The sequence below is a fragment of the Dipodomys merriami genome, unplaced genomic scaffold (assembly GCF_024711535.1).
Source record: "Dipodomys merriami isolate MVZ:Mamm:240054 unplaced genomic scaffold, mDipMer1.0.p SCAF_3, whole genome shotgun sequence".
NCBI classification, from domain to species: Eukaryota; Metazoa; Chordata; class Mammalia; order Rodentia; family Heteromyidae; genus Dipodomys; species Dipodomys merriami.
Genome location: NW_027204492.1, coordinates 67,045,266 through 67,069,605, shown reverse-complemented (window position 1 = coordinate 67,069,605; position 24,340 = coordinate 67,045,266). Strand labels below are relative to the sequence as shown.

Sequence of the window (24,340 nt, the reverse complement as noted above, 5' to 3'; positions counted from 1 at the left end):
GATCTGTCCATCCAGATCTATAATCCATTCTTGCTCAGCTTCTTCAGGTTATCTTTGCTACTGAATTGTCTTAATTCCTTATATCAACCCTGTGTCAGAAGTGCATTTTGAAAATATTTTTTCTCATTCTATAGGATATCTCTTTGCCACACTTATTGTTTCCTTTCATCTGTTATGTGGAATATTTTTACTTTGATGTAATCTCATTTGTCTATTTTTGCTTTGTGGCCTGTGTTTGTTCTCAAATACTTGTCATTCCAATGTTTTAAAGTATTTATGTCTTCTAGTAGTTTCATAGTTTCAGATCAGACATCAATCCATTTTGAGTTAACTCTGAAAATGGTAAGAGACGGAGTCAAATTTTATTCTTCTGCATATGATATCCAATTTTCAGATCATCCTTTCTTAAAAAGATTGTCCCTTCTCCAGCAGGAAAAAAAGCCAGAAGTGGCGCTGTGGCTCAAGTGGTAGAGCGCTAGCCTTGAGCTGAAGATCTGAGAGACAGCGCCCAGGCCCAGAGTTCAGGCCCCATGACTGGACCCAAACAAACAAACAAAAAAAAAGAAACAAGAAAGATCGTCCCTTCTCCATTATATGTTAAAGCAACTTTGCCAAAAGTCAGTCGGCTATAGATGTTGCAGGTTTTCTTCTAGGTGCTAAATTCTCTTTTTTTAGTCGGTCGTGGGGCTTGAACTCTGGGCTTGGGCAAGTGCTCTACCGCTTGAGTCACAGCGCCACTTCCGGTTTTCTAGTGGTTTATTGGAGCTAAGAGTCTCATGGACTTTCCTGCCCAGGCTGGCTTTGAACTGCTATCCTCAGATCTCAGCCTCCTGAGTAGCTAGGATTACAGGCGTGAGCCACCGGCACCCAGCTAAGTGCTATATTTTTACTGGTCTGTCCTGCTTCTTACAGATTTGTAGAATATTCTGAAGACAGCTATTGTAATTTCTCTACCTTTCTTCTTTCTCAAGATTTAAAATATTTGGTATTATTGTGATTTTAAGATTATTTCTTGTTCTTTGAAGTATATTATTGGTATTTTGATAGGGATTGCACTGAATCTGTAGATCATTTGCTCTATTATGGGCATTTTAACAATTTTAAATTTTGCAATATAAAAGTATCTTTCCAGTATTGTTGTATCTTCAGTTTTCTTTCATTTGTGTTTTGTAATTTTTTTTTAGTTGTCATTGTTGCTGGTTTTGCTTTCTTTTCCTTTTGTCTTATGTGTTTGGTTGCATTTGGGAGGGTAAGGAAGGGTATATAAAAGTGGAACAAGGGTGAATAAATAGAACAGTAATACTCACTAGATACTATATGGGAAAATGAACTGGATATTTTGTGGGTGGGGATGAGAGGGAAAAACCAGGAGAGTGGGTCAGAAGGGGAGACATAGTTCAAAAAGAATTGTACTCATTACTCCCCGATTCATGTAACTATAGCCCTCTGTATGTAAACTCTACAGTAACAATAAAAAAAGAAGCTTATTGTAAGCAAAAGCTTAATGTGCTCCTAAAATAAAATATGTGATTATCTGTAGATATCAATTTTCAATTCTGATTTATGTGACTATAACCCCTCTTTATATCAACTCTACAACAACAACAACAACAACAACAACAACAACAATAGCAATGAGCTTGTAAGATAGGTGTCTAAACATTTTCCTTAGCTCTGGCCTTTAGCTCAGTGAGGAAGGCCTGTGGAGAGAACCTTAGAAATTCTCTGGGTTACCTTAGGACAGAAGGGTCCTAGGTTATGCTTCACTTACTCCAAAATGGTAGGGATACATTTTTTAGTACTAACTTGAAATAGGCCAGAGCTTTGAAAAACAAGTGTTTATTTGGAAGGTTGTTCAAATTATCCTTTATTGTGTTTCAGTTTATTTTTGTATAATAAACTGGAAAAATATGATTAATTATCTAATAACATTTTTTACTTTTTTAAATTTTATTTTATTGTAAAGATGCTGTTAGGAGGGGTTACAGTAACATAAGTAAGGTAATGAGTACATTTCTTGTCGAGCATTGTTACCCCTTCCTTTGTTGTTCTCCCACTATCCCTTCCCTCCCCCACCTCCCCCACACCTTGCCCCAAGTTGTAAAGTTCATTTCCAACATAATGTCTTGTGAGTCTCATTGTTGCAATGGGTCATCCTTTGTCCTTGTTTCAGTATTTTGTTATTCCCCTTCCACTCCCTAAATTAGATAAATGTATATACAAGATGCAAGGTACCAAAATCAAATACAGTGACAACCATAGGGGGAAGAACCCCGCAAGTGGCACTGTGAATCAAGTGGTAGAGCGCACAGTGCCCAGGCCCTGACTTGAAGCCCCAGGAATGGCACTATAAAGAAAAAAAATTTGTTCCAGACTACAGAAGTATTTTGTAATTTTAATTGTATAGTGTTTTTTTTCACTTGTTTTGGTAAATCCATGTGTACTTGGGAAGCTCGTTATTTTTCAGATGGTTCCCTATGGGCCTAAGCAATTCATTTTGTATTCTGAAACTATGCTGAACTCATTTTCTAGTAGTGTATTTGGTGTGGTTTGGGGTGTTTTCTAAGTGTTAAATTATGTCAGCTATAAAGAGTGAAAGTTGACTTCTATTTGGGCTACCATATTGTTTGCACTAGAACTTCCAGAGTTATGTGAAATAAAAGTGGTGAGGGCTGGAAATGTGGCATACCTAGCATGCATGAAGCCCCTGGTTCAATTCTCAGTACCTCATAAGCAGAAAAAGCCGGAAATGGCACTGTGGCTCACGTGATAGAGTACTAGCCTTTAGCAAAATAAGCTCAGGGACAATGCACAAGCTCTGAGTTCAAGCCCCAGGACTGGCAAAAAAAAAAAGTGGTGAGAGTGGTCATTCCTGTCTTGCTCCAAATGTTAGAGAGAAAGTATTCAAGTTTTCTCATTTAGTATCATGTTAGCTCATTACTTGTAGTCATTTTTAGATTAAAGTATGTTGCTTCTACACCTAATTTGATCAGAATTTGTTCTAGCATATATTATGACATTTCCATACATGCATATAATGTACTTTCATATTTACCCCCTTTATTTTCCTTTCTAATCTCCACTATCTTCCTCTCCCTTTCCACAGTCCTCAGAAATTTAGTATTTTTTGTGAAATGGCTTATTTCACTTACCAAGATGATCTCAATTACATGTACTTTCTTTCAAATGACATAATACATTCTTCTCTGTGAGTGGATAAAATTTCATAGAATATATGCCACATTTTCTCCATTCATTAGTTGACAGGCACAATAGCAATAACATGGCCATTGTGAATAGAATCACAATAAACATGGTATTCTAACAAAAAAGCTAACAAAATATATGCAAGACTTGCATGTTGAAAATTACAACACTGATTAAATAAATAAAAGGAGTCCTAAATAATTGTAAATATCATTTTGTATATTGCAGACCACAATATTTTTAGGATTTCATTGTTTTTTAATTTTAAAAATAGATTTCAATTGAAATGCCATTAGAATTATTGCATAAATCCAAAAGCTCTTTTTTGTGCCAGAACTGGGATTTGAACTCAGAGTCTTAAGCTTTCTCAGCTTGCTTAATTGGTTGGTGCTCTACCACTTGAGCCACATATCCAACATAGCTTTTTGCTTTTTGGGGGGGGGAATGGAGTTTCTTGGACTTTTTTTTCCTGTCAGTCATGGGGCTTGAACCCTGGAACTAGATGCTATTCCTGAGCTCTTCAGCTCAAGGCAAGTGCTCTACCACTTGATCCACAGTGCCACTTCCAGTTTTCTGGTGGTTAATTGGAAATAAGAGTCACATGGACTTTCCTGCTCAGGCTGGCTTTGAACCGCTATTCTCATATCTCTGCCTCCTGAGTAGCTAGGATTACAGGGTGAGCCACCAGCACCCAGATGTCTTGGGGACTTTTCTATACTGACCTTGAACCAAGAACATCTGGATCTTAGCCTCCTGAGTAGCTAGGATTACAGGTGTGAACCATCCGCATATATTTAAAAATATACGAAATATTTAAAAGAAAAAATATTCAAAGGAGTCAAATGTATTTTAAAACAAGAAAAATCTGGAAGACTTCTACTAATGGACTGAAGATTTAATATAGGGCTTAGAGTAGGGTTTGTTGGTAGAGCATTTGTCTACTGGGTTTAATCCCCAATAGTGAGAAGAGACTTACTTAATAATACAAAGTTACGGTAAGCTAACCAAGAGAATTAAGTATGGGCAATACAGAAAGATATGTATACATATATGGTTAAATGATGTCTGAAAAAAATCCACAAAGAGAGGATATTGTTTTCAACAAAGAGATCTGGAAAAATTATAAATCATATCCATGTGTAGAAAAATGAATCTGAACCATAACTTCAAGCCACATGAAGAAATGAACTCAAATTGACTCATAAGTTAATATTTAACAAAATAACAATGAAAAAAAGAATGTTCAACAAGTTACTTTTATATAAAACAATTTAAATAACAATGATGACATGCATCAACTTGCTAATGAGATATTTTCATTAAATTCAATACATTTAGTGGGATGTAGGCAAGTAACAGCAGCTTTGTGACTCATTTTACTTACTGAAGAATACAGATGTTAAAAGATTTCTTAAAATTAAAGCCTAAAATACCTAGAGTAAAGTCTTTAGTAACTTGGATAGAGCAAAGATTTCTTGAGTATGACACCAAAAACATAACTCATTCATGAATAAGTAAGAGCCCATCAAAATTTAAACTTTAGTTTCTGGGAAAGATGCTAGAAACGTAAATAAGACAAATATTGGGGAAAATTACTTGGAAAACACATATTTGATAAAGAACTTATTATGTATTAGAGGTCTATTAAATTATCCCTAAATTGCAAGATTCAGTAGAAGAACTCAGACACAGAGTAAACTCAGCCAAGGAACTAAGCATGGGGCAAAACCTAGAGAAAACCAGGTGCAAGCTTCCAAGTGGAGTCAACACTTAATTACTTCAGTTACAAGCTGTGACAACAGATGTGAAAAGCTGTCTACCTGTTATGCTCATTAGTCTCACTGCCAGTGATTTTCTGTGGTTGTTGTATGGGGAAAGTTAGTCACATGGGCACTTTCTGCCCATTATGTATCAAAATTCCAGACTTCCAAAAGGAAAGCAGGTGTTCAGCATAAACCATATTACTAGTATAAACAATTCTTTGCATACTACTCAGGCAAAGTGATTCATTTCTTTTTCATAATGAAAGGAAACATAGCAATGTATAAACTTTTGAACACATGTAAAAGTCAATGTATGTCTAGAATAGCAAAAAAATATATATAAGGACAGCAAGAAGAAGTACATTATAGTGTATCAAATTACTGTAATATTTTACATCACAGGTAAGATAACATAATGTTTAGGGTAAATTTTATGACCTCTAGAATAAGCATGAAAAAAATATATATATTTATCTATATATGTATATAAGTGTACATATAAGTATATACATACATTAGGTAGATGCAAATACTAACAAAACCCAACTAATTCAAAAGAATGGAGGAAGCCAGTTACTAGTGGCTCACGCCTGTAACCCTAGCTCCTCAGGAGGCTGAGATCTGAGGACTGTGGTTGAAAGCTGCCCTGGAAAGTTCATGAGATTCTTCTTTCTAATTAATTGAATTTATTTTTGTTTATGTGGTACCAAGGAATTGAACCCAAGGCCTCTTGCATGCTAGGCAAGCACTCTACCACTAAGCCACATTCCTAGCCCTTTGTGAGACTCTTATCTCCAATAAACTACCCCCCAAAAAGACTGACGTGGAGCTGTGGCCCAAGTTGTAGAGCACTAGCCTTAAGCAAAAGAAGCTCAGGAACAGCACTCAGGCCCTTAGTTGAAGTCCCATGACCAACAAAAATAAAGGACAAAAACCAGATGAGACAAGTGGGAAAATGAATGGTAATATATTAGACTGAACAAATTGGTAATATAATTCATTCAGTGTTAATGGGCTAAGCAAATACTGGTAATGTTACAAATTGTCAAAGTGATACAAAGCAAGAGCCAATTATTTGCTATAAGTGAGAAACTTGCTTTAATCAAAGCACAAATAAGTTGAAAGTAAAGAATCTGGCACATTAGTCGGTAAAAATTAGGTTAATTAACCAACCTTGCAAATAGTTTCTTTAAAAAAATAAATGTTACTGTGTATATTTAAGACATATAGCATTATTTTCTTGGATACTATAGTGAAATATATTAACATATCCACCATCTTATTTAGCAACCCATTTTTTTGTGACAAGAGCAGCTGAAATTTACTCATTGAGAAAAATCCATTAAATGAAACTATTATTAAAAATAGTCCCCTGTTGTATAAATCTTACATATCTGCTACTTTCAACTGACCTACATTTCACATTACCTTATTTTTCCACCCGTGGTAAACTACTGCTTTGTTCTCTAGTTCTGTTATGTGTGGTGTTTTTAATTATTTAAGTGATATTAGGCATTTTTCTATGTTTGGCTTATTTTACATACCATAATGTGTTCCAGACTCATCCACGTTATGACAAATGTAAGATATAGCTCTTTTTTATAGTTAAATAATATTTCATGACCAGACCACAGTTTCTAATAATACTCTATAATCGATGCTAATCAGGGAAAATGGCATAGTTTCTTTGTCTTTGTCTAATGACTGGTGTTATAAAACTTATTTAGAAGTATTCCCTCTAGTTCTGTTTTTCAGAAGTTTCAAAAATATTGATATTTTTCTTTGAATGTCAAATTTTGCCAAGATGCTTTCTAGTCCTGTCTTTTCTTTATTGAGAAGTTTTAAATTACTTATTCAATGTCTGTTTGTTGTTTATTCAAGCACCCTATTTTCTCCTTGACTATATCTTGCTAGGGTGTACTTGTCCAGGAATTGATCTATTTGCTCTAGGTTACACAATTTGTTGGTATATATTTATTCATAATAGTCTTTTATCATACTTTTTATTTCTGAACTGTGTATCATAATAGCTCCCTTTCCTTTTTGTGTATTTGGGATTCCTTTATATCTTCATTAGACTAGATAAGGGTTTGCTAATTTTATTTTATTTTATTTTTGTCAGTCATGGGGCTTGAACTCAGGCCCTGGGGCCCTATCCCTGAGCTCTTTTGCTCAAGGCTACGGCTCTACCACTTTAAAATACAGCTCCACTTTTGGTTTTCTGGTGGTTCATTGGAGATAAGAGTCTCACAGACTTTATGTCCAGGACTGGTTTTAAATCTCAATCCTTAGATCTTAGCCTCCTGACTAGCTAGGATTATAGGCATGACCCATTGGCACCTGACTAATTTTATTTTTTTTAATATACTCAATTTCTTTAACTTTCTGTGGTTTTCCTGTTCTCTATTTCAGTTTTGATTTGTTATTTTCTTTCTTTTGCTAATTTTGAGTGTTTCATTCTTCTTTTTGCTGTTTCTTGAGATGGAATTTTAAAACTACTTAGGATCTCTTTGTGTGAATTTGGTTTTGATTATTCAGGCATTATAGATGTTAGGTTAGCACTCTATCTATAAGCTACATCCCTGACCAGTGTCTTCTTTTTTATCTTTTTTCTTGTTATGCTGGTCCTGGTGTTTGCAGGGCCTGGTCACTGTCCCTAAGCTTCTTTTGTTCAAGACTAGTGCTTTATCACCTGAGCCACAGCTCCACTTCTGATTTTCTGGTGGTTAATTGGAGATAGGAGTCTCATGGACTTTCCTGTTCAGTCAGGCTAGGGACCATGATCCTCAGATCTTAGCCTCCTGAATAGCCAGGAATACAGGTGTGAGTCACTGGAGGTCAGCTTCAGTCTTCTTTTTAACATACACAACTGTTATTTATACTTCTCCCAGAATGGCTTTTGCTACAACTCATATGTTTTGTTTCCATTGTTTGTTTCACTATAGTTTTTCATTTTATGATTGATTTTTTAATTGACTCATCAGTTGTTTGGGAGCATGTTGTTTCTTTTCCACACATTTGTGAGTTTTCCAAGATTCATCTTGTTACTAAGGTCTGGTTGCACTAAATAATTCTAGATACCTACATATTACTTAAATAATAAATGGTCTTTTTTGCCAGTCCTGGGGCTTGAACTCAGGGCCTCAGTTTGCTCAAGGTTAAAACACTACCACTTGAGACACAGCAGCACTTCTGGCTTTTTCTGTTTATGTGGTACTGAGGAATCCAACCCAGGGCTTCATGCATGCTAGGCAAGCACTCTACCACTAAGCCATATTCCCAGCTATAATAAATGGTCTTAAATAATGCCATATCTAATTTAAGTTTCCTTAAATTTGTTAAGCCTTTTTTTGCCCTAAAGTATGTTCTATCTTGAGGAAAGTTTGCTGGAGAAAAATGTGCATTCAAATTTGCTGTCAAATTGAAAGATAGATAGGTAGATAGATAGATAGATAGATAGATAGATAGATAGATAGATAGATAGATAGATAGATAGATAGATGGATGATTAAGTCATTTGGTCAAAAGGGCAATTCAAAATTCAAGCCTGGTACTTCCTCCTAAATCTTAATTTTTGTAGATGAATACATATTTTTGTGGTACTGGAGACTGAACTCAGGGCCTTGCATTTGCTAGACAAGTGCTCCTTTACTATTTGGTCCATGTCCCCAGACATTTTGCTCTAGTTTAATTTTCATATAGGGCCATAGGTTTTCTCCAGGTCAGCCTTGCATTGAGATCCTCCTACTTTTATTCCTTCAGTAGCTCGGAAGCTGGAATGATAGGTGTGAGCTACTCTGGTTGGTTCATATGTATCTGTGTGGGTTTTATTTTTGTTTTTGGCAACACTGGGGTTTCAACTCAGGGTTTTGTGCTTGCTACACAAGCACTCCACCAATTGAACTATGCCTCCAGACCTTTTTGTTCAGGTTATTTTTGAGACAGAGTTTCCCTTTTGTTACATCAGACTGGACCAAAGTCGTCCTGTTTATGATTCCTATCATAATTGGGATGACAGGCATGCCCTACCACACCTAGCTTTTTCTGTTGAGATGGCTCTTGTAAACTTTTTTTTTTTGCCACAATGGCCTGACACTGATATCCTCCTAATTTTAGGCTCTTGGCAGTTTATATTTGTGAGCTAGGATATTCTTAGCTTTTTTAGCTGGGCTGGCCTCTAATCACAACCCTCTTATATCTTCTTCCTAAGTATCTAGGATTACAGGTGGGTACTACCAAGTCTGGTCCATATCCATTGTTGAATGAAGTATTAAAGTCTCCATTATTGTCAAATTATTGCCTATTTCTCACTTGATGACTATGAATATTTGATTTAGGAATTGAGTTGCTTCAATGTTATATGAACAACTGTTTTGTTCTCTTAATGAATTGACCCTTTGTATTTAAAAATGCCCTTCTTTGTCTATTATGACAGATTTTGATGTGAAATTTATTTTACCAGATTTAAGTATAGCTGCCCAGGCTCTCTTTAATTAATCATTTGTAAGTAGCATCTCCACACTTAAGTTTGTTGGTCTTCTATAGGTGGCATATAGGTAAATCTTGCTTTGAAAATCCAGTGTGCAACACTATGTCTTCTAATAGAGGAACTTAAAAACATTTAATTGCAGATCACTATTAATAAAAAAGTACACCTGCTACTTTAAAATCTGTTTTCTGGGTCTTTTGCTCCACATTTGTAACTTGATAATTTTCTGCTTTGACATCTTTCTCTTTAGTGTTTGTATATTTGCTATAGATTCTTTTTTGTGATCATCATAAAGCTTTTGTAAACATAACTATACAATTTCAGTATGATAAGCTCTGTAACATACAAAACCACTTTCACTCTCCCTCCACACACAATGTTTTTGTTCTTGTACTAAGATGCAAACACTGGGCTTCATGCTTTTCCAAAAGAGCTCTAATATGAACAATTTTGGTATTATTTTGTTTTTGAGCTAGAGTATTGCTAACTTTGCTCAGGCTCCCTACCATGTTTCAACTAATGCTGAGTATCTGGGATTACAGTTATGTTCCATTATCCCCAACTCAATTTGTTTTTGATGTTACTATGTACACACTTTATATATTATGCTCACTAATGACTAAGTTAACATTTACTAAGCGTTGAACTTTTTATTTTTAACCTTCAAATTAAGAGATATGAATTGAATCTATGACACCAGGGTATTCAAGAGTCCATCATGTATTTATTTCTAAAAATGAATTTTATAGTATGTATATGTACTCATGATATTAATTATCCTTCCATCTCTGCTTGATAAACTATCTCAAACATTTTTGTAAGGCAAGACTAGTGATAATAAATTCCCTACTTTTGCTTGTCTGTATAAGATTTGACTCTCTGAAAGACAACATTAATTACTATGTACAGTATTCTTGACTGACATCTTTTGTTCTTTCAACACTTATGTATCATCCATCCATTCTCTCCAAATTTACAGTTTCTCCTGAAAAACCTGAGGATAGTGTAATAGTGATTCTCTTACAGGTGATTTGCTATTTTTTCTTTAAAAATATTTCATTAGTATATATTAATGGTACAAAAAGGGCTTCATGTGACATTTCTATACATGCACATAATGTACTTTGATCTTCACATTTTCCTCATTCTTTTTATGACCTCTCAAAGCAATCTTTTTTAGCTTTCTTGAAAAACGTAAAAATGTTTTCATTATGAATTTTGCATACATATATAATATGAATTCTCCCCTCTTCACCACATCTTTACCCTCTCCCTCTTCCCACAGGTTTCCAACACAAATAGTCCCTCTATAATATTCATGCCCTCTTTGTAAGATCTAGATTCCACATATGTGAGAAAAATTGAAGTCATTTATATGAATCTGGCTTATTTCACTTAATATGATATCCAGTTTCATCCATTTTCCTACTAATATCATAACTTCGTTCTTGGTTGTGATATAATGATACTCTATAGTGCTTGGATACTGCATTTTCTTTACTCATACAGCTTTTGGTGGGCAGCTAGGTAGATTCAATATCATGCTATTGTAAATAGTATTGCAATAAACATAGTGTGAGGTTTGAATGTCAGCTTTTTAGAGATCCTCCAAACTGGTTTCCCTAGTACTAATTTATACCCAAATCAACAATGTAGGAAGGTTCTTTTTCCCCTCTGAGTCCTTACCAGCATTCACTATTCTTTATTTCCTTAATGACTGTCATTCTGACTAGGGTGAGGTGCAATGTCAATTTTTTAAAAATTTCCATGTTCCTGGTGGCTAAAGATGTTGAGCATTTTTAATTCATTTATTGGCCATTTGTACTTCTTTCAGACTTCACAGTATAGGTTTTATAAGAGAAACTTTTCACCTGTAGATGAGCCTGAAGGTGCTATTGGTTGGGTAAGGCATGATGGCTCTGGTTCTGTGGCAGCTCAAGCTAATGTGTGAATTCTTCAGTTGTCATACTCAATGATGTCTTTAGTACCTCAGGGTTCTAGGCAGCAGGAATTTGTGGCAGTGATGGCAGCACATTATTAAGGTGAGGACTTTAGGGATCATCCTGATTTTTCTTTTTTCATAGTGGGAAATTTTAGCTAAGGGGATCTACCCATTTGGTTTAACACAGATCCTAGGAAGTCACAGTGGCAGAGGTGCTCTGAGCAGTTATAGAGCCAAGCTTGTGGGCTTAAGGTCTTGAAGAACTACTATACCATCTGATACATTAAGTACAGGTTCACTTTGCATGTCATGGGTAGGTAGGTGTATTTCTCATGCCAAGTCACTCAGGGTCTATTGCCCTAAAACATACTGTAGCTTATACCCAGTGGGCTGGGAAGTAACTGGGTTGTAGATCACACCAACTCATGACTCTGAACAAATAGCTGAGGCTCTGGGAGAATGATGGAATTGCAACTTTAGATCCAGAACCAACCTGGTAGAGAAGAGGTCAGATTGTGAAGAAAACGTACCATGCATTGATGACTAAATCCTGGGATGTTAGGGACCCATCAGTATCCCAGGCTCTGTCACACCAGTGGCAACAGGAGCAAGAACCCATGCAACAGTACTGTGAAGAGAGCTATGGTGCCTCAGCAGGGGTCTGGTCCATATCCAGGCAGACAGGGTAGTGCAACTCTTTGGCTTGAGGATGGTAGTGATAAACCTCAGCTTAGGCTCTGATTCCCAGGGACATTAGGCACTATGTTTTCTCAGCTTTGGCTTGTGTATCTACATGCATGCATCAGCAAAGCTTCTGGATCCCTGTTGATAGGGACCATTGTAGGCAGTGTGGGGCTAAGAGCTGAAATATCTATGATGTGTCCCCCAAAGGGAAGACTGCTCCCTTAGCTTGGGTGTGCTGGAGGGAAATGTCTCTGGTATGAATCCATGGATGGTAGATTTCTGATTGTGGTGTTAAGGGTATGACTGCTCCAGTACTTCAAGGATCTGGGTTCTCAGGTCTGGGGCACCACTTCATGTTGGCCCTCTAAGGGTAGGGTGCACTAGCAACTGGAATACAGAAGATGGAACAATTCTGCAACAGCTAGGCCTTAGGGGTTGGGGAGCAGCAGGAGCTCTGCTTAGGGATAGTCCAGTACCGAGTGGGTATGATACAGTGCCACTGAGCCTCAGGAATAGAAAGATCGATGCTAACAATCCCAAAGCAAGATACACTCTCTTTTTTGTTAATTATGATTAATCTGAAAGGCTTCATCTGTGTGACCAAGGAAGTATCAATCTGACAAAAAGAGTACTTTTCTGTACTGAGAAGTGTGATGTCAGATTATTTTTTCATCTGAGAGTTGAGGAGAGATCATTTCTCAGGTTGCATGAGTATTATTTGAGAAGCCTCTCTTCACTGTCCACAGCTCCTGTTTATGCTCCAGCAGGTCAATCAAATGACTGAGGCACAAAAATGTCTAGTGAGAGCAGAGATTGGTAAGTCTCAGCATCACCTCCAGGTTCAGGGTCCCCTAGGTCAGATGTTGCTGCTGTCAATTCCTCTGAGGTAAACAATCACATCGTTGAAGGTTACCAACATATACTAGCCACCACCATCAGGTCACAAGGGGGCAGATCCTGTACGAATAGATACTCCAAGGTCCTACCAAGGGCAGTGTCCAGGTCACTTCATCCACCTGGTGGACAGACACAGAAAAAAAAATACATTCATCTAAGGGCTCCAGTTTCAGGATGGTGTTATTCACCAATATGTGGTAAATTCATGAGCTATAGGTAGTGCCATGGCATACAGCATCAGTGTGGACGACTTCTCTGGGGAAGTTCAGCATTTAGACACTGGACAGTTCCCTAGGCTGAGCTTAGAACCTGAAAGGACCATAGAAGCCTCCAGTAGGGAAGATTACAGGTATTCTTGGAGGTGATAAGTGTGGTGGGTCATCTTGTTTACCTTTTCCTACCCAGAAGAAGTCTCTTCTGGTTTTCCTTCATGGTTCTGAACTAATCCTAACTGGGGGAAAGAGGTAGCTGAATGAAAGCTTTTCCATCTCTTTAGTATGTAGCCATTTAAATTTCTGTACTCTACAAGAATTTTGCTCTTGATTTGCTGTACTTCCGTAATCTCTTTCAGTTACTTTAATAAAAATGTAGTTATTTATTAATTGTTTGGTATTTGGTTTTCTTTCTGATCTTATTTACTAAATGACCTGTTTAAAGGACAGTGGCCTTGGCAAGCTATGTAAATTCTTTTTTTTCTACAACCTACATACAGAATGCACCTTCAGAGTGGCTCATTAAAATAAAAACAAACAACGTAGGACAAAATGGTCAAAAACATGAAGACACACTGCACCAAAGATGCATGATGTTAAATAAGCAAATGAAATGATGCCCCAAACCATTAATCATTTGAGAATGTGAATTAAAAGCATAGGCCTGATGGCTTCACTGCTGAATTTGTCAAAGATGGAAATATTTGTTATATCTTTGCACTGCCTAAATCTGCTCAGACTTCCAGAATCAAAGAGAGTGTTATAATTCTCAACTCATTAGGCTAGACTCAGTCAAATAATAAAATCAAAGATATTGAAAAAATATATAGGCAGGCATTGATGGCTCACAACTGTAAATCCTACCTTTTCAGGAGGCTGAGATCTAAGTATCATAGCTAGAAGCCATCCTGGGCAGGAAAGACTTTTGTCCCCAATTAGCCAACAAAAAGCTGGAAGTGGAGCTGTGGCTTGAGTGATAGAGTGCTGTCCTTGAGTGAAAAAGCTCAGGGACAGTGCTCAGGCCCTTAGTTTAAGTTCCATTGTTGGCATGAAAGATTGAGAGAAAAAAGGAAGGAAGGAAGGAAGGGAGGGAGGGAGGGAGGAAAGGTGGGAAGGAAGGAAATAATTATAGACAAAAAATGCTTCTATGATATGTTATAATTATTTATACTAGGTTTTCTTAAAACTTTTGGGTTGTTTGTACCACAAGGGAAAAATTTTTAAGTCAATATGCCCACAAAGACAGCCTAAAACAACCTGATACATAATATTATGGTAGAACATATTGACAGTAATTCTGTATGTCAGCAACGCCTGTCACTTTGCACTCACTGACTACCATTTATTCAGGGATCCTCTTATAAGCCAAGTATTCTATAAGGTACTAAACACATAGGGCATAAATATAGCCTTTGTGATGTTGCAAAGTGGCTCTTTCTAGCAGAAGATTTGGCCACTCATTACCTGAAGTATCTTTGGACTTAATCTTCCTGAGCCTGTTTGCTCATCAGTAATACAAAGTATACTTCATACAACTAACAAGGGAAGACAATGATGTACTTTAAACAAGCCATCTGTTCCCTGAGAAATGCTCCTTTTACGTTCTGTGAAAGGGCTACTTTAGGTGAAAATGAATTTCACTGCTCTTCTATATTCCTCCATACTTCTCATTGACTGTGAGTTCTTGGTTTATATGTTTTTATTTTTTAAAATTGTTATTAGCTTAATCATACAAATGGTATTTATTGTGATATTTATAACTTGCAAATAATGTACTTCAATCAAATTTACTACATCTATGTCACACTTTCTTAACCAACCTGCCCTTCTCTTCCTGTTAAACAGTTGATGGTCTTGTTCTGCTTGAGTTATCTCACTTAAATGATCTCTAGTTCATTTTCCTATTAATGAGATGACTTTACTTTTCTTTATGTCTGAATAATAATCTATTGTGTACATGTACCGGACAATAAAGGAACCGATGTTGCATAGAGTATTGTAATAAGGAAAACATTCATCAGTTACAACCATCTCAATGAGAAAGGCAGTGCTTGAACTCAAGGCCTGGTATATGCTGCTATATACATGAGGTATTTTTGGGGTGTGTGTGTGTGTGTGTGTGTGTGTGTGTGTGTGTGTGTGTGTGTGTGTGTGTGTGTGTGTGTGTGTGTGTGTGTGTGTGTGTGTGTGTGTGTGTGTGTGTGTGTGTGTGTGTGTGTGTGTGTGCGCGCGCGCGCGCATTCATGTGCACTGGTCCTGGGCTTGAAGTCAGGGCCTGGGTGCTGTCTTTGAGCTTCTTCTGCTCAAGGTTAGTGTGCTCTACCACTTAAGCTACAGCTCTACTTCTGTGGGGGTTTTGTTTTGTTTTGGAGTTTTTTGGTAGTTTAATTGAGATAAGAGTCTCTGGGGCTAGCTTCAAACAACAATGCTCAGATCTCAGCCTCCTGAGTAGCTGGGATTACAAGCATGAGCCACTGGCACCCAGCATGATTTTTAAGCTCAAGACTAGTGATCTACCACTTGAGCCACAGTTCCACTTCTGGATTTTTGGTGGTTAGTTGGAGATAAGAGTCTCATGGACTTTCCTGCTCAGGCTGGCTTCAAACTTCAATAATCAGATCTCAGCTTTCTGAGTAGCTAGAATTACAGGCATGAACCACCAGTGACTGGCTTTAGGTTTAGTTTTTTGAGGAATATTCAAACTATTTTCCAGAGTGATTGAATCAGCACTGGGGTTTGAATTAAGAGCCTCATGCTTGCTTTCCTAGCACTTTATCACTTAAGATAGGTCTTTCTACCCTCACTGCAGATGCAGTTTTGTGGACTTTTCTGCCCAGGTTGGCTTAATACTGTCATCCTCTGCATATCAGCCTTCTGAGTAGCTAAGATTACTGGCATCCCACTTAAAGTTGAATTTTTTGTTGACAGTATATCCTTATGTCCATTTTAAATTATTCTGCCATTTTTTCCATTTAAATGATCCATTTAAAGACATTTTATTTAATATGTCAGGACTTAAGTGTGCTTTTACTCTTAATTTTTTCCAACTCATGCATATAGTGTATTTAACCAAAACAAGAATCCCCTCTATTGTATCTCTATTTTCTATTTGTTTACTCTGTTTCTAATTCCTCTCATTTTCTTTCTTTCCTTCTTGTACATATTAAACACTTTTGAGATTCCTTCTTGAATTGTAGTGTTTTAAATATACCAATTTGTATTATTTTCCTTATGGCTATTCGAGGTATTAGAATATACATATGTGGCTGGGCGCTGGTGGCTCATGCCTCTAATCCTAGCTACTCAGGAAGCAGAGATCTGAGGATCACTGTTCAAAGCTAGCCTAGGCAGGAATGTCCATGAGACTCTTATCTCCAATAAACCACCAAAAACCAAAATAAAAATGGTGCTGTGGCTCAAGTTGTAGAATGCTGCCTTGAGCTGAAGAGCTAAGGAACAATGTACAGGCCCAGAGTTCAAGCCCCATGACCAAAAAGAAAAAAAAGAATATGCATATATAATTTATCACAGTGTACTGACACCAACATTTTTACCACAAGTGAAGTAAATAATCCACACTTCTATTTATGCTGCTTTAGCTATCCCACTTGTTATAAACAAGTGTCTTAAGCATTTCATCTGCATACTTTGAGTACACCAAACGGTGCTAATTTTTTATTCAATTATAAAATATGATTTAAGATACCAATGAGAGGTCGATAGAATAGCATAGCCCAGAAATAAAGTCATGAATATACAGTTAGTATTTGACAGGAGTGGCAAGAATAAACAGTGGGAAAGGAAAAGATTCTTCAACAGAAAATGCTAGGAAATCTGGATATTCATATTCAAAAGAATGAAATTGGGTCCTTATCTTATAAAATACACAAAAATGGAGTCAACATGGACTCAAAAAGAATTATTCTCCTAAAACCATAAAACTTCTGGAAGAAAACAAAGAAACTGACCTTGGCCTTAGCAGATTGTTTTTTGGATATAATATGCAAGAATGAGCAAATGTATCAATTTGATGCATGTTATACCCAAACATGGAAAGCAGAGCAAGTATTCAACAAAATAAAAGACAACTTACAGATAAGTATTGGTAAAGTATTTAAGTAGTTAATGTCCAAAAGGTATGAAGAACTTACACAACTCAACAGGAAGAAAATAGTTAACCAATTAAGAAATGAGCAAGTAATTTAAATTCATATTTCTCCAACACAAACATAAAAATGGACTAGGTACCAGTGGATCATGTCTGTAATCATAGCTAATCTGAAGGCTGAGATCTGAGGATCGCAGTTTGAAGCTAGCCCAGGCAGGCAAGTCTATGAGACTCCTATTTCCAATTAACCACCAAAAAAACAGAAGTGGAAGTATGGCTCAAGTCGTGGAGTATTAGCCTTGATGCAAAATAAAGGGAGAGTACCCAGGCCCTTGAATTCAAGCCCCAGCACCAGCAAACAAATAAACAACTACAACAATCAACAAATAAAGCCCACATAGAATTTACTTATTTTGCTCAAAATCACGTGCATCATTACCTCAAAGATGAGGCTAACCAGGAGCTGGTGATCTACCCCAACTGAAAATTTGCCTCTCTACACCAGGTGGAGGGGAAGCACTTCAGATGTTACATGCGCAGCTTCAAAAACCCCAGAACTGCACAGCCAACATTGTGGGTGAGACAAAATTATCTAGGAGTGATGTAATAAGCTTCACATGTTTACTTTGTAACACTGTATTTATAAAAGGCTGTGCTGGCAGCCCATTTCTATTATTTTGGCCTGAAAACTGAGGAAATGGGAGAGCAACCAAAAGTAATAACTATTTCTGTGGACAAAACCTTACCATCCAACAAATACAGATATTATAATAAGTGTAGTCAACACTAGTAGCCAGGATGCTCTAATCCCTATACTGGGGAGCTACCTGGGCAGGCAATAATGTCTGTGACTTTCCTCACTAACCAGGTGGTCTACACAGGGTTCTTCCTGTTGATCAGAAATTCATGCAGGGTTCTCCTCATATAAACACCTCTGCCAGACCACTGTGCCCAGATAAGATTCTCCTGTACTTGTCTCATCTGAGGTGCTCTTTCTCAAGTAGCCAGTACCCTCAGGTATTCTTCCCATTAACCAGGAGTTGAACTCTGCTGTTCTTCAGTTTAGTTAGCTTGTCACATCAAGATTCTATCCTGTGGATCCACCAGTAAGGCTTGGTGTGTTACAGTTAAGTTAGTCAAGTGGCACCAACAACCTGCCTGTGAACTAGTCCAAGAGAGCTGGATGTTCACAGAACAGCCATTGTTAACCGAATGAGCTCCCTTCCCATAGCTTAGCACACTCCTTCCCCCTTCCACAGCTTAGCATACTCCCTTCCTAAGCAACACTAGGCCCATTTAGTAAAGGCAGTAAATAATCGGCCTCCAACCCCCCTTTGCCTTGAGATGGCACTCCTCTGGGGCAGCTACCACCATATAAGGCAGCAAGAGCCCCTTGGAGTGACCTTCAGGTCTGGACAGCTGCAGGGCCCCTTATCTACTACTTGGGCAGCAGCCATAAATCCTAATCTGTCATGATAAAGCCCCTGGTCCTCACATCTACACCAGGGTCTCCACCTCCTAGTCTCTTCTAGCTCCTCCTAGCCTCAGTAGATTATATAGGTCACTTCAGACGATAGTCAGTGCTTCTTCTCACTCTTCTCTTGTGAGAAGGGGTCTTGCAGGCCCCTTTGCTGGCAATAAACCTTTCTCTGTTCTTTGTACCTGGATGTCTGCATGGTTTTCTGGCAAAAGTCTAATAATCTAACAGCCATGTTCTTATGTCAGACTCTACTATGAGGCAGTTCATTCCTATAGGGAAATATGTGAATGAGATCCCCACCTACATGTTGGCCCTCATCTGTGACACCCTATGGTCCCTAGCAGTGGCCTTGTGACTATTGTGTCACACCAGGTGCCTATCCAATTCCCACCTGTGATTGGGGACATGCAGATGGCCAGCTCCCTGCCCAGTCTGCTTTCCCCATAGATGCTGATGAACATTTGCCTCCACTGTGTCTGCTCAGGCTACCTTACCTATGGTGGATGCGAGTCACTTGCTCAAACAGACCAATGGAAAAATCTGTTGGTTTGCAATGTCTTTTGTATCCTTTTTTTTTTTTTTGCCAGTCCTGGGGCTTGAACTCAGAGCCTTACTAAGACAGTTTCTTTTGATGGTCTTGGGGCTAAAACTCAGCCTGGGAGCTGTCCCTGAGCTTTTCTACTCAAGAATCATGCTCTACCACTGGAGCCACAGATCCACTTCCAGCTTTTTGTGATTAATTGGAGATAAGAGTATCATGGACTTTGATGCCCCAGTTGGCTTTGAACCCTGATTCTCAGATCTCGGCCTTTTGAATAGCTAGGATTACAGGTGTTGGCCACAGGCATACAGGTTCAGACAGCAATAATAAAAATTTAAAAAGTTTGACAGGCACCAGTTGTGGAAATTAAATAACACAACATATATAAAGCATATAGCATAGTTCCTGAAACATACTAAGTATTCATTGACAGGCAACTATTATTATTATTAATACCAAGGAGTCCTTTGTCTTTCTCATTTAAACTTTCTAATTTTATAAACAACTCTTGTAATTTCCATTTTCCTCTTTTCCTATTAAGTGCTAGAAACAGGTAGAGGATAATGACAAGTGACAGCTATGAAATGAGAGAGACACCTGAAAATGCAGATAAGGTATAGTGATTTTACTGAACAGAAAAGTCAAGATATATTTGGAATTTTCTATTTTAAACACCTAGGACTGCATATGTATCCATATATTTTTCTCATGAAGTGGAAAATAAGGCTAGACAGATAATGAATTACTGTAGTTTTAATGCTGAAAGACTAATAGTTGTGAACAACTGCAAAACACTTATTTCTAATAAGGCTAGACAGCCCATGAATTATTTTAAAATTATTTTATTATCTCTAAGCAGTTTCGCAAAGGGGTTTCAATTCAACAATGTCAATTTATGTCTATAATGCATTTTAATCAGTGTCATCTATTCAATCATTCCTCCTGCTCAATCCCACCCATTCTCTTGTTTCCTAGTTCCATTTTCATGGATATACATTGAGTATTCACCCACAATTCCTCTCTCCATTCATCTGCCCCCTCCCCTTAACCCCACTTTCCTTAGACAAGAAGGCTGGAAGAATAATAGTTGTGAACAATTGTGAAACATTAAGACTATAAACCTCCTAAAAAGCATATTTTGCACCATCTTAAAAGCTTGCATACAGAACTTAAGAGACCAATGGAATCAGAAATAGGCAGCAGACAACAGCTTGCTGTAAGTTCCAGAAATTTAAATATAAGGACAATCCAGTGAAACTTGACTGCAAAATAAGGAAGGAAAAGAACAATTTCTAAAACATTTGAGGTTTTAGGGCTAATTTTATTGACTGACTACGCTATATTCAGTTTAGAAACTAAGCTCTTTTTATATTCAGAAAAACATTTCTCAAAAGGTAAGCCCATTTGCAATAAAATATATATATATTAAAAAGGTAAGCCCACCATTTGATAATTTAATTCTTAATTATATGTTGTCTACCCATTTTAAGTTTCATTTTGTTTAACATGAGCCAAGGTAAACAACATCCACAGTTTGTTTATATGAATCTCTACTGTATCTTTCATGTATTTTAAATATAAAGTTTCCAGAGAAGTATAAATGGAATTTTCTCTGTCAATGATCATGATTACTTTGTAATAAATATTGATTGTTATTACTATGATTTGAAAAAGGACAGACATTATAAAAGAGAAAATCAAGCATGAAATTCTGTTTCAATCTAAACTCCCTTTCCCCAACCCTCTAATTTACACATTTAAAAATAAAACCACTCTATCATAGCCTTGACTACAGAGACTGTTAAATTACTTTTCCCTTGTTTGGTGGATATTATTCTCCCTTCAGTAACTTCTTAAATTAGAAATGTGTATATTTTTCCCACTAAATAAGTACTTTCTTTACCATTGGAAAAAACAAACAGCAATCTCTGAAAATCTTTACAATTCAGAATTTCAAAGTATTGTCAAAGAATTTTCAAAGTATACTTTTCAGTCATACAGAAAGTGTTGGGAGCTGGGAATGTGGCTTACTGGTAGAGTGCTTGCCTAGCATGCATGAAGCCCTGGATTTGATTCCTCAGTACCACACAAACAGCAGAGGCAGGAAGTAGTGCTGTGGCTCAAGTGGTAGAGTGCTAGCTTTGAGCAAAAGAAGCTCAGAGACAGTGCCCAGGCCTTGAGTTAAAGCCCCAGGACTGACAAAGAGGAAAAGAAAGAGAAAGTGTTGGACCTTAGGTCTGAGAACTCTGATGTTATCAAATTTGGAACCTGAACTAGTTTCACAGCTATCTCCTAATTTTCTCCAACTGTATAACATGCTTACCAATGAAAGTAAGAATGTGACTTTATTAGCTGCCCACTATAAAAGATTCAAGAACAAAGAAATACAGAACAAAACATTTATTTACAGAAGTGAATATGAAACTGAAGAAAGCTAAAAAGATGCTAAGATGCTGAAAACAGGAAAAGTAAGCTCTATTGTTTTCTTATTGTTCCTAGTTCTCCACTATAGGAAAAACACCAGTACCATGGCTTCATCAGCTGTTCTATTGGTAACAATAAAAGACATAAAATGGCAATAATTTATGAGACCAACTCCAAGCCACCCAAGTTACTGACAACCATGTATAGACAGTACGCTTCACACTGATTTGATTCCCCAATGTTTGCATTTCTCTGGCTATAGTCATATTGAAATTTAACCTATTTTGGCACAATTGATAATATTGCTTTTGATAAATCAGAATAAACCAAAGCTTTGTTATATGGAAGTGCTATAATAGCATTCATTGCTCCACAAATATCAGGAATAAACTATGTGGCATCTAGGAAACACTGTAGGAAATGTTTTAGCTCTCTTAATATTTGCTTATAAAGAATGGAGCAATAGATACACCATTAATTCTGCTTCTAATTCTTGCTACTTCACAACTGCCATATGACTATGTGTATATATTTACCTCTCCATTTTCAAACCATCATGGTAAGAAGAATCCTACTCACCTATTGTTCTCCTAAGCAAATTCTACTTTATCTGCTTTTTATGAGATAGGGCCTCTGGATGTTGCCACAACAGGTTCTACCTCAGCTTGCTAAGTGCTATGATCATAGACACATGCCACAATACCCAACTTATTTTTATTTTTTACTTTAATTTATTATTATTATAAAGGTGATGTGCAAAGGAGATACAGTTATGTGAGTCAGGTAATGAGTACATTTTTTGACAATGTCACCCTTTCCTCACTCCCAACTCATTTTTAAACAAGCACATAAAATAAGTACATTTCAGTGTATCGTGTGATGTTTTATGTAAACATATATTGTATAATGCTTAAATCAGATTAAAGTTAGCTATGTTTCTCAATCATGTAGTATCATGATAGTACACTATTTTAGTGTATTTTCTAAATTGCTGATTGCCCACACAGTTTTGTTGATTATTAAAACAAAAATTTTGCCACAGCATGTAAAGTTTCTAAAAACTACAGAGTTGCCAATTATGGTACCATTCCTAAGAGCCACAGGAAATCCTGTCACTAGGACAGATGAACAGATCTGCTTTATAGTAGATATAGAAACACCTTTTGTTTTTTTCCAGGATACTAAAGCAAAAACAAGTGTGCACAAGGCAAATTCCAGGACAATGTCAAATAAAACCAATCATCTTCCAGGAATGGATAAAACAAGTCCATTTTTTGCTATGTTCATTTTTTCTTGGATACTTGAAGAAAGATTTGAAGTGGCACATAAAAGTAATATGGTTAGTTACTAAAAATACAAGTGTGAGAATCATTGAACCCTAGAACCTCTAATAGACCTATTATGTATAAAAAACTACAAGGATTGTTCTAGTTATTCTCAATACCATTTCAAGTATCTTTGGGCTATTGAGACAGTAGCTGAAACTGGAAAACAAAAATATTAGTACAGTGAGTGCACTGTGGAGACCTAGAAAAAACTGAAACTCTCTCAACCCATGAAAATGACTCTATGTACATGATTTCACCAAGTATAACTGATAAATTTTTCTCTGTGGAAAAAGTATACAGATTTCACAACCAAAATTTATCCTTTACAATTCATGATAATACTCCTTAGACTTTTAGTTTGATATTTGACAGCCAACGTAGTTTGCTGAATACCATGTTGGTGTGAGTTTGCTGTATTGTTTCTATAGTAAGATCTCTTTTTATTTGTGTTTGTTGGTCCCAGGGCTTGAACTCAAGGCCCGGGTGCTGTACCTGAGTGTTCTTACTCAAGGCTAATGTTCTACAACTTGAGCCACAGCTCTGCTTCCAGCTTTTTGGTGCCTATTTGGAGATAAGAGTCTCATGGACTTTTCTGCCCAGGCTAGTTTTGAATTGCTGTCCTCAGATCTCAGTCTTCTGAGTAGCTGAGATTACAGGCATGAGCCACTAGTGGCCAGTCAGTAAGATTTCTTTTTAGATGTGATTAGTAAAGAGGCACAACTAAAAGATACTAAGCAGTTGCAAAGTGTACATATTGTACAACTAACACTTAACATCTATGGGTAGAATACTTACTTATATAACAATAGGAATTCAAAACTGGTAAACTAAATCTCAACCTAGGACTGCAAAATTTGGGGGCACTCCTTTACTTTCAATTTCATTCTTCCAGGACTGTTGTTGCTGTTTACTGTTTGTTGTTTTTGTGTTTTGAGACAAAGTCTCATTTTGTAGTCCAAGAAGATCTTAAACTAAGGATCCTCTTACCCCAGCCTCCTGAGTGCAGAAATTAGAGTCACCATGCCTACTCTGAGGTTGATTTTCAAACTACCCAACCCATAACATTTAATTACTCACTGACTGTCTTCTTTTCTACTTTAAAAAATATAGTAAAACACACCAGGGAAAAACTTTTCCTTTCATTTCTAATTTCCAAGCTACCTGTAAGTGTTCGTCCATTTTAACAAAAATTTACTATATGCTTGCATTTACTATATCCTAGTTATGACCTAGACAGTAAGGCTTCAACTGTGAACAAGAGAGAT

At 36.9% G+C, this 24,340-nt stretch overlaps 1 protein-coding gene across 8 annotated transcripts in view; it reads right to left on the bottom strand.

Annotated features, from left to right (window-relative positions):
• Zc3h12b (zinc finger CCCH-type containing 12B) overlaps window positions 1-24,340 on the bottom strand; it is a 290,287-nt gene that overhangs the window by 186,851 nt on the left and 79,096 nt on the right. Inside the window, exon 1 of one of the 8 annotated variants that reach the window (XM_070040214.1) lies at window positions 11,932-11,990. The exons of the other annotated variants lie outside the window; for them this stretch is intronic. The gene's annotated coding sequence lies outside the window, so the exon portion shown is untranslated. Of the gene's footprint in view, window positions 1-11,931; window positions 11,991-24,340 lie in introns of those variants that run through there. 8 annotated transcript variants of the gene reach the window in all.